We start from the raw sequence: 12,188 nt of genomic DNA, 5'->3' as shown, positions 1-12,188 counted from the left end.
AATTTGGACATGGCCTCACCCAATTAGCTTTTTACTAATTAAATTGAACCCATAATTTAATACAAGCTTATATTGGATTATTACAAGCAGCCACTACAGAAGTAATATTGCACTGCCTTTCCAAATCTGAAATTACAAGTATTCCGGGTTTCCTTTTGTGTGTGTAATTCATTTCCCGTGCTTAAGATAGATGTTAGGATTGGTATACTGAAAAGCATATTTCGAGCATGTTGCACTGATAGAATTGCTTGTATACAATAAACTCTACAATCCACTTTTAACCCAAGGCGAGAAGAATTAATTTTATCGCATTGATGTTTGCTTGTGCATTTATAAGATGTATCTCAAACATTTAAACGTATAAGAAGCAAATAAGTCTAATTCTTCTACGTAATAGATTGGTCGTGAACAACGTTCATAGAAGGTGACTCAGTCGGTCCTTTGTAGAAGAGAAATAGAATTTCACAACCTAGATAGACTTTGGCTACCTATCGTGAAAGGTTGCAGTGTCAGTCCGCATGTTTCCTTACCTTAGGAAATAAACGACACTGGTGTGGTATAGCACTGAAGGATCTAACAGTTGAGATAAGTCTTTCTTGCTATTTACTGAAAGACGAGGTCTTGGTGATTGTTATTTCTTAATCATTGTTGAAATAACATTGAGCATACGATATTGATTATGCACTACTTTGATTTATCAAATGGTGCGGATTTTTCGCAATCCAAGAATCCTGGTATCTTGGGTAGTGGTGATCAATGTCTAGAGGTGCTAGTATTGTTATTGCAATGAATCGTGTGCTGGGTGAGTCCAGTTTGATAATATCCTCAAGAGGTGTTCGAAAAAGGTTTTATTATTCAGAAACCCGGCCGGTTGGAATTTATTCCAGAATAATAAATAAAGATTTTGAACTAGACAACTCTTGGAAAAAGATATTAATTAATTAAAGTCGAATAGCAAACTTAAATTAATTAATTGATATTTATATCTTAAACACGGGAAATAATAAATTAAAGAGGTAAAGCCCGGATTACTCCTAATTTGGGATTGGACGGGAAGTCAATATTATTATACTATAGTGGATGATAATAATATTCTATTGGACTTGTATTAAATTGTGGCTCAATTTAATTAGTAAAAGTCCAACAGATTTGGCCCAAGTCCAACCTCTATAGATCCCTAATCTGGCCCATCACAACTCTATATAAAAGGAGATTAGAAAGGAGATTTAAGATGAATTAACATTAAAATTTCGTGCTCCTTATTGGCAGTGAACAATTTTTCTCAGTTCTGCGAAGAACTGAAGTTCTGTCTTCTTTCTAATCAAGCCCTTTTCGATTCTGACAAGATTTGCCCACCCAAAGGTCATTATCTGAGTTCGGGATACAGATTAGAAGGTTCGTGGTTGAGTACGAAGAACATCACGTGGAGAAGGCGCAAGCAATCGACGATTCTTTGGAGAATCAAATCGGTAATTCTAAACCGTAGGAATTCATGTTTTAGGTTTTAATTCCTTTTACATGAATTATGTGCGTTCTTGGATGCAATTCTGTGTTTAACATGTAGTTAATTGATCCCATAATCGGTCAAATAGATCTGTAATTATGATTTATTTGTGAATGCATAACTTCCGCTGTACAAGGGGCTCCAAACCCAAGCAATAGAAACATCCATTAATTAATCAATGTCTGCTATGTACTTAATTAATTAACATATTTTAATCTCCAAGAGTGGACTTAGCAAGAAACTCTTATTTATTATTTATAGAGTAATCAAACTCCAACTAGCTATGTTCCGAATAATAAAACCTTGTTTCGAGCTCCTCTTGTGGATGTTATCAAACGAGACTCTCCTCGCGCACGATTCAACATAATAACAATCCTCTTGTCTGATAATGATCACCACTACCCAATATACCTGGATCATTGGGTGACGAAAAACCCGCACGTTTGGTAGGTCAAAGTAGTAGATACTCAGTATCGTATGCTCAATGCTAACGTACATTGATTAAGAAAATAATTATTAAGACCTCGTCTTTCAGTAGATAGCATAAAGACTCGTCTTGCTGTTAGATCCATTCAGTGATATACCACACCAACGTCATCTTATTTCAATAAGGCTTAGAAATAATCGGACTGACATTGCAACCTTTCACGATAGGTAGTCTAGGCCTATCTAGGTTGTGAAATTATTATTTTTCTTTGTTTAGGACTGACCACATACCTTAAATTGAGCGCATCCCACAACCGGTCTATTAAACAAAGACCTAGACTTTGTTATGTTCGCTTATATATTTAAATATGCAATAAACATCCATTAAATGTAAATCATAACAACATCATGACAAAAATAATCTGTTGCATTCATTGGAAAATAATAATTAGAGTTTTACAGTATTCAATCACTCGAAAAGGTGATTTTTAGTATACAAACCCTAACAATCTCCCACTTATACTCAAAACAGCTTTCGAGTATACAAAACAGTAGTGCAAACGTCTAAATTTCTCCCACTTATACTGAAAGCAAGTTGAGGTCTTGAATGAGTCGAACTCCCATCCCTTCAACGTGGCCCTCGAACGGTTTCACCGCCAATGCCTTTGTAAAAGGATCTTCCAAGTTGTTCTCTGACGCAATCTTGATGATATGATACTTCCGCTCTATATGTTTGCTCGCTTTGTGAGCTCTCGGTTCCTTCGAATTCACCACAGCACCAGAATTGTCACAATAAACGGTGAGGCTCTTGGGCAGATTCGTAACCACACCTAAATCCATAAGGAAGTTCTTGAACCATACCGCCTCTTTTGCAGCCTCCGAAGTGGCCACATACTCGACTTCCATGGTCGAGTCCGCGATGCATTTCTACTTCACACTCTTCCAAATTACGGCTCCACCTCCTAAGGTGAACACATATCCTGAAGTAGATTTTCTCGAGTCCTGATCAGCTTGAAATTCTGAGTCAATATATCCCAAAGGACAGAGCTCGACTGCATTGTAAACAAGAGCATAATCCTTAGTTCGTTAAAGGTACTTGGCCCGGATTAGACTGATATCTTGCCACCATGCCAACAGCAAAGCAAATATCAGGTCTCGTACAAAGCATAGCATACATGAGACTTCTAACTGCCGAAGCATATGGAATCCTTCTCATTGCTTGTATCTCAGACGACGTTTTGGGGCACATCTCTTGAGATAGATGGATGCCATGTCTAAAAGGTAAGAAACCTTTCTTGGTGTCCTGCATGTTAAAACGACTAAGTACTGTGTTGATGTAAGGTTCTTGAGAAAAGCACAACATCTTCTTGTTTCAATTCCAAAGAACCTTGATTCCGAGGATGTGTCCCGTGTCTCCCATATCCTTCATCTCGAACTGGTTTGACAACCAAGTTCATACTGATGACAACATCTTTTTATTGTTTCCAATTAAAAGAATGTCATCTACATATAAAACTAAGAACACTACATTCCCCCTTTCAACCTTCTTATACACGCAGCTTTCATTTGGGCACTTTTCGAACCCAAACTTTCAAACAGTTTGATCGAAACACTACTTCCATGATCTAGATGCCTGCTTAAGACCATAAATAGCCTTCTTAAGCTTCCAAACCATGTGTTCTTTGCCCTTTATGGCATATCCTTCAGGTTGTTCCATGTAGATGGTCTCCTCAAGACCGCTGTTTAGAAAGGCAGTCTTAACGTCCATTTGCCATACATCCCAATCCATATAAGCTGCAATAGACAATAGTATCCGGATCGATTTGAGCATGGTCACCGGGGAGAAGGTCTCGTCGTAATCGACACCTTCCTTTTGGGTATACCCCTTGGCCACTAGTCTTGCCTTGAAGACTTTAAATCGTCCATCGGGTCCACGTTTACGTTTATATATCCACTTACTCCCAATGACAGTACAACCTTCGGGTAGGACGAACAAATCGTAGACGTCTTTGTCTATTGATAAGGCTCATTTCATGCATCAGTTTAGGGATAAAATGTACGCTACTTGATCGGTTTATCGCGCAAAGCAAGTGTTAAATGTGCAGAAATACCGCTTGAGAAAGGAAACAAGGCCAAACTGATCAAGCAAGTACAATAGGCAAAAAGAGGCTAGAAATCGGGGGAGTTGATCAAGGGGAGTAACCAAGCAGGCAAGGAGGGGACCACAGACTTCCAGAAGAAGGACACGCGAGGCAATGAGCTGGATGGTGCACATCATTCTGTTAGCAAGGACAACGTTCTAGAAGGGGACACGTGCTGATATATGAGACGCAAGGACGGAGCTGAGTCATGAATCTGTTACTGAAAAGCGTCGTCATTCTAGAAGGAGAGCGCGTAGCAATCGATGAGTCGCTTACACTCAGCGTGAGCGAATATTCCCTGCCAAGATCGTTATCCAGCTGGGGGTCGTGCCTATAAATAGAGGATGTGCCACCACATTAAAAGATTCAGATCCTTTACTTTCCATCTTTAGTTTAGTTTAGCTTAGCTCTCTAGTTTAGTTCAGTTCTCTGGATAGCTTAGATAAAGTAATCCTTAGTTAGAAAGGGTGATCAAAGGATCACTGTAGAATACTTAATATCTGTCGGCGTATTCTTAAGTTTCCCGCTGAGGATCTCCTCGGTTTTACTTGCTTTCGTTTTCATCGTGGTGTTTACTGTTTCACGTAGTTAATTTTCATTCCTGTCTGAAATTCACATGACCCAGTAGTTAAAATTTCCTTGATCAAGTAAGTAAGTTTAATTCTGTCTAGAGTAAAATCAGTAGGTTAAAACTCCCAAAGTTAAAGCGTGGCAGCAGCCAATCCCCTGTTCACTACTCACACACTTGATACACTAGCTTCTCTGTGGGATCGATCCCGAACTTGCCGCTTTACTGTTAAAGTAGTGCAAAATTGGGAGTTTATAAATTACTTTGGTAGGAAACGAGTGAGAGTGAGATTGCATTGATCAAGTGGCAACGACATTTGTTAATTGATCCAACTGGTTCGGTTATCTTCCATACAACTTGATCCATACTCTATTCGCTCCCATTCTCGAGGCCCTTCCAAAATGGCGCAGTTGCCGGGGAAGCATGGTGTTATTTTATGTTTGTGTGTAGCGCATAGGTGTATATAATTTTGTTTCTTTCTTTTCTCATTTGTTTTTATCTTCTGTTGTTGAGAAGGTACCACCGCGGCAACCACTAGAATCACCCTCTTATATACAGAGGCACTAACGTTCATTGGAGAGTCCAAGAAGCCGGCGTCGTTACCACTCGTTACATAGCCGCACTAGCAGCAGCAGCAGCCGTTGACCAACTGACCAGCGAAGAAGAAGGAGAGCAGAATGCGCAACCTAAACCACCACCACTTGAAAAAGCAAAAGCAGAAATGGCCCTCGTCGCTGACGACTCAGGAATTGGCACTCTGCACGCTCATGATGAGAAGGAGCCCATACATGCCATTGCCATTACTCTTGGGATGCGGACCATCGCTATCAAGTCCGGAGTACTGTCCGTTTTGTCCCATTTTTACGGCCTTTCAAAATAGTGTCCGTACGCCTTCCTGAATTTTGCCGATACTGTGATATCCAACCTGTACCGGCTAGATCTACGTCTGAGGACTATAGGCTGAAAGCTATCCCCTTCATCTTGAAGGGTAATGCTGAATTATGGCTGTCGAGACTACCAGAAGGGTCCATCAAAACATGGGCCGAGTTCCGAATGATCTTCCTAGATCGTTTCTTCCCCGCGTCAAAGACAAGTGCCCTCAAGAGGGAGATTACAGAAGCCAGACAGGAGTACGATGAGCCCCTCGGCCAGTATTGGGATAGATTCCAAGGGCTACTTCAAGCATGCCCAACCACAAGCTGGGGGAACGGGAGATCTATTCAATCTTCTATGGTGGACTGACAGTCGATAGCAAGAATGATCTAAACCTCGCAGCCCAGGGGGATTTCTCAAACACCCCATTCAGCCAAGCCAAAAACGTCCTGGAGAGGCTAAGCGGTCGTACGAGACATCCCGTGTCCAGTACAGAAGGAGTGCGGTGCACGCAGCCGAGGTGCACAATGATGAAAAATTGGAGGCTCGATTTGAGCAGATGGAGAAGAAGCTGCTTGAGGCAGTAGAAAAATCCAAAGCACCTCCACCACCTGCACCCAAAGAACAGTAGTATGTGCCGCCGTTACAACCGCTGGAAGAGCATCACTATTACTATTGAGAGTTTCCCCCTGAGGTAGAGCTGCTGCTGCCCCAAGTAAATGTCGTTGGCCACTGGAACGTAAATGACAACTGGATCCAGCCACCACAACCCACAACACAGCAGATGCAACCTTCTGAAGGGCAGCCCAACTGGCCTGCTCGGATCCAGGATAGACCAAACACTGGAGGGAACAGAATGCATGGAAGTTAGGCAGGATGGTCAAATGGATTTCAAGGAAATTGGTCCAGTGGAGGACACCCCAACTGGTCAAGCCAACAATCGGGGCGGAACTGGGGATACAGACTTCAGGGCCCACAGTCAAGCAATTAGGGAAAACAACCAAACAATCAGATGGTCAGCTACGTTCCACCACACCAACGGGGAAATCTGTACACTGGAAATCAACAGCACAATCAGCCACAATACCAGCAAGAGCATTATGGGCAATATGACAACCCGCAGCCCAACTACAGAGGGGGACCGCCGAATCAAAGATACAACCGACACCCCAACGATAGTCAGGGAGATATGATAGTACCGCACCATCCTAACAATGCGATGCGGGAAATTTAAGAGGCTCAGAAGGAGCAGCGAGCAGCGTTGGAGATGCTGACAAAGCAACTTTCGCAAGTTGCGATGTCACTGGGCGAGCTGAGAGGAAATGAAGGAAGGATTACAGCCACTGTGCAGCCACCTGGTCGTGAAAACATTAGCGAAGTAACCCTGAGATCAGGAAAAGCCTACCAGGTTACTACTCCACCTGTGGAATCTCCAGCATTTACGTCTGGGCCGAGCCATGAAGGAGAAGGAGAATCCAGCGGAGCAAAGAAAGCAAAAGGGAGTGAAAAGGGCAAGGCAAAAGTGGGAGGTGATCCTCAGAGGAAAGTCGGAGAGAGGAAACTGAGAAAGTTATGCCATATCTGTACCATGGAATGGTGACAAGAAAGAGGGATGCCACAATTGATGTGGTAAGTATGTTCAAGGACGTGGAGATGAATGTGCCACTCTTGACGGCGTTAAAGATTCCCCCGATCAGCAAATTTATTAAAGACTACCTGGCAGGGAAGGTCAATGAGGAAGGAAGAATGATTGCAGATGAGAATATCTCTGTCGTGATCCAGCGGAGTGATCTTCCTTCAAAGAAGACCGACCTAGGGATGTTCACTCTCCCGATTTCAATCGGAGATATTCAAGTAGAGCACGCGATGTGAGATCTCAGGGCATCCATCAATGTGCTGCCATATACTATCTATGAGAAGCTGGGAGCGGCCAAGCACATTGACACTGACATAATGATCCAGTTGGCCGACAGATCGTGTATTGACCCTGAAGGAATTCTGGAAGACGTTATTGTGAAGCTGAATAACTTTCTGTACCCAGCCGATTTTTTTGTAATCAAGATGACAGAGCCAGCAGCAAGGGAGTCGAGTGGAGTCCTACTGGGACGACCGTTCCTGTCTACGGCCAGCACCATTATAGACGTCCGTAATGGGACGATAAGCTTGAACTTCAATGGAAAATAGTTCACGTTCAATATAGATGAAGCCATGAAGAGGCCAGCCGATAATGAGAACATATACTCGGTAGATGTGACAGAACCCTTAGTACAGGAATTTTTGGATGAAGAATTCCTAAAGAGGCAGTTCGTTGACTCCACTGTAGGCGAGGAGGTCGAGAAAGAAGTAGAAGAGTGGTATGACACCATGAAGGTCGGATCGATGGATGACCAGGCCATTGCGAAAGCAATAACGGATTTCTGCGAGCGCCCGAAGCCAGCTAGGACAAGTGGGACAGCTCAAGTATCTAGCCTAGCGAAGCGGCTTGATCAAGGCAACTCACTAGAAAAAAAAGTGGCAGAAAATCCTCTGCCTACTGAAGAGCCAAAGCCCGCGAAGGAGTTGAAACCCTTTCCAGCACATCTTAAGTACGCCTACCTGGGGGAGGAAGAAACAATGCCCGTCATCATCAACAGTCAGTTGACCCAGGGGCAGGAAGACAAATTGTTGGAAGTGTTGAGAAAGAATCAGAAGGCTATCGGCTGGAAGCTGACAGATTTGGTGGGCATCAGCCCAGACTTGTGTATGCACCATATCCGACTGGAAGAAGAAGCCAAGCCACACCGCGACCAACAACGGAAACTCAATCCCAACATGAGGGAAGAAGTGCTCAAGGAAATTGTCAAGTTGGTATCGATCAAAATTATCTACTCCATTCCAGATAGTAACTGGGTCAGCCCAGTGCACATGGTGCCCAAGAAAGGAGGAATCCATGTAACACCCCCTACCCGATCGGCGAACGGTCGAATAGGAAATGTCACAATTACGGTACCATAAATTATGGTCAATTAAAAACCAAACTTAATTCATTAACCTATCAGCAAAAGTTCCAACACTATTTACAAACACAGCGGAAGCTATTACAAATATTCAAATACTATACATGCCACATCTAACAGAAATGGACACAAACGCCGCAAGCAGTGATTAGTGACCCACCGAGGATGCAGTGCTGGCGAAGAAACGAAAGAAATATCCAAAGGAATCCCCGATCCAATTAACCTGTAGCACACTCAACACTTCAACCACAATTCTCTAACAATCAATAATCATACAACTTAAATTCTTATTATTATATTTACCAATCATTACTGCATATATCATATTATTATTTGCTTATTAATTTCTAACATACATTGGGCAACATCTCCTCTATAACCAACACATACCCAGAATCCAACAATAGGCAATATCAAACCCAGAATTTATCAACAGTCATCAGCATTTATATGAAGCATCTAATATTCCAATTGGTATCCACACATTAACATAGACAAATCACAGATGTCATCACACGTATCAACATACCCGTACCAGTAGTCAAATCTTCGTCCACGACTTCAAATTTCCAAACTATGTCATCAGAGGGGTATAATAATACAAGAATTCTCATATGTCATAACTATGTCTGCAAGTCTCTGATTCTCAATATTTATATCAAAATTCAACATAACCATGTAACATAATCCATTTTCACGTATAATATAACAGATGTTTCACCTAATCTCATATTATAACTTATATATTATCATACACGTATTGTCACATATATCATCACGAATATTTTGATCGACACTATCACATAATTTTCACATATGGCCCCTTAATGTGCTTAGTGACAGACTAGGGTACGCGGACTAGATCAGAATCAGATACAGACGCGGATTTTGTCCTCGAGAGGACTCCGCACAGACCACCTAATTAGGGTGCAGACAGATAATCAGACCATCCATTTCGGATGCAGATAGATAATCCCGAGAACAGACCACCCATAGGGTGCAGATCAGACAGATCAGATAACAGACGATCCTCGCTTCGGTTATCCAGAAGACGAGAGATCACAGATGATGCAGCGCTGCTGTCCTATGGCATGCCAATTGTACCCACAGAACACACTCAAGCACGGGGCGTAAACACAGTCAAATATACCCATTTTCATATCAATACTTATTCTCAATAATTACTAACATAACACATCAGTATCTTCTTTTCATACCATATCAGATTAGATAAACAGATAAATTTCCAGCTCTTTCAATACCATCACATATCCAAATTTACATTTTTTGTGTCAGAAGCAACATATACAGATCACATACTGCAATTACATATTCATATACATCTCATCAAGGCGTAAGCACAGTCACGCATACATATACTTTATTTCAGACAATTCTCAACAGAACACAGCACATCAGACATCATCACAGATAGAGCACACATCATCACATGTAATCATATTCGTATATATCTTATCAGCCTATATCAGATACCACATTTACCTACAGTCACAACCATATTCTTCATTTCCACATTATCTACAGTCACAACCATATTCTTCCCTTTTCACATCTCATTACCAAATCATTCAATAATTCATCATATTCTCATGTTTTACTTCATAAATCTTTTATCACACAATTACTCACGATCTACTAAGATAATAATACATCAACACAGACAGACAAATCAGACCTCATCACAGATAGATAGATCAGACATCATCACATTTAATCACATTTATTTCCATCTCCTCAACGTATACTCTTTTCACATATTTCATTATCAAATCAATCAACAATCCATCATATTCTTATATTTTACTTCATGAATATTTTATCACATAATTAATCATAAATTATTTAGACAATAAGTCACGTAATAATCACGGAGAAACACGTAAGAGAATTAGGCCATTTAAGTGTTGAGCATGCTACCTGGATGACGATATTTCCAAACCTTTCCATTCGACATTTCTTCTTTCGCCGATCCTTTTTCCTTTCATTTGCTACATTTGGGTGTAGCTACCTCATAGAATTATAACACAAATTAATTTATCGAGAAATAATATTACTATAAGCTAAAAATTCTCCCCTTTATCCTCCTCATCTAATATCCTAGATGAAAGTAATTCCATGATCTACCAATTTACTTTTAATATATCCACTACATTGGACTGTTTTCTCGTTAATGTTACGTAATCATTTAAAAGGCTTTAGAGGCGCAACCTAGTATTTTCAAATACCCTTGGAAGTCTAGTTTACAAAGCAACAAGATTCACTCAAAAATTCCTAATGGGTCGAGAGATATTCTCCTTTCACCACAGACTACCAAAATCGAGCAGTTTCTGGCAATAGTTTCTACACAATTTTTAAAAAAATAGTATTTGTACTCTTTAATTAATCACAAAATTCAGAGAACAACTAAACACCTTATAGTTAATTTATAAAGTATGCAATCAAGTTTTCATCGACCTTAAATTCCCTGAATATTTCGGATAACACATACCAAAACATGACAAAGTACCAGAATTTTGACAGTTCGTAGCTGTGTTGTTATAACAATTTATAAACATAGTAAACGAGCTCCTTAATTCTCCATAAAATTCAGGGATCCTCTAGACTCATTATAGTTATTATAGAAATTGTTAAACCAAAGTTTACACTATTCTACTCATGCCAAACAATTCGGAACAGGTCACTGAAAAACAGGGGATTAAACCTTGTTGAACAAATTTCTATTTCAATTCATGTTAACTCAACTCTTAAATCATTTATTTCATCTATCATTAACATCTAACCACCAAACCATAAACTCTGAGGTATATTTTCAGTCTCAACATCAAGTTCATACCATGGCAATTTTACTTTGAAATTACCCATCAAAACGTAGCATACGACGTCCATACACTACGTATTCAACAATTAATCGAACATAAAACCATGCATCCATCAACACCTATGGAGCTCGAAATTTTCAGATTTTTAACCTCAATATGAATTGAATTTCATGTTATAAAAATAGCATAGGAAGAAAGACCTTACTTGATTTCATAACGTTTACACGATTAAATCGACGGTTCGACAGAAAATCGGGGTGAGACTTATTTGAGAACCTCACGACTTTTCCTCTCCCATGGTGGACGATTTTTCTTAGAAAAAAATAGGAAGAAGAAGATAGTTTTTGATATTTAATTTAGTCTTCATCAATTACTGTAATGTATGGCAATAGTTTTGCCATTTGGCACCTTTTTATTAAGCCACTTGTTATATAATTTCTCTAGAATTCTCTTTATGCTTCACACTTAAAAAAAAATGAATTCATCTCATGCCTAATATACTTAAAAAAAACGTCACTTTTTATATAGGACATTATGTTAGTTTAATTCATTTAGAAAGACCATTATGCCCTTCTATCGCGTTTCCTATACGAGCACCGATTTAATTCTAATTTCTTGCTCAATCTTACTCACATTACACTTATTTTGATCTCTAGATTCCATATAAATATTTTCCAATGGAAATTCCTAATATTTCTCGGCAAATTCGTCGAAAAACCCTAATCGACGACTTTTCTCAAAAACGTACTAAAACTCATTAAAACTCAATTCTTTGCTCACATATCCTTTCTAACACTTATTTAAGACTTATATTTCAGTATTCCATGATTTATTGAATTA

The 12,188-nt window shown here is 40.0% G+C and overlaps 1 long non-coding RNA gene across 1 annotated transcript; it reads right to left on the bottom strand.

Moving 5' to 3' along the window:
- Positions 1–8,517: 8,517 nt before the first annotated feature.
- Positions 8,518–11,660, bottom strand: LOC121747586. The gene is made up of 3 exons (XR_006039226.1): positions 11,554–11,660; positions 10,447–10,533; positions 8,518–8,731 (listed from the first exon to the last, which is right to left on the bottom strand). It is a non-coding gene; the product is annotated as an uncharacterized LOC121747586 (long non-coding RNA).
- Positions 11,661–12,188: the final 528 nt, after the last annotated feature.

Source organism: Salvia splendens, chromosome 9 (assembly GCF_004379255.2).
Source record: "Salvia splendens isolate huo1 chromosome 9, SspV2, whole genome shotgun sequence".
In the NCBI taxonomy this organism is placed as follows: Eukaryota; Viridiplantae; Streptophyta; class Magnoliopsida; order Lamiales; family Lamiaceae; genus Salvia; species Salvia splendens.
This window is presented reverse-complemented; position numbering and strand designations above follow the sequence as displayed.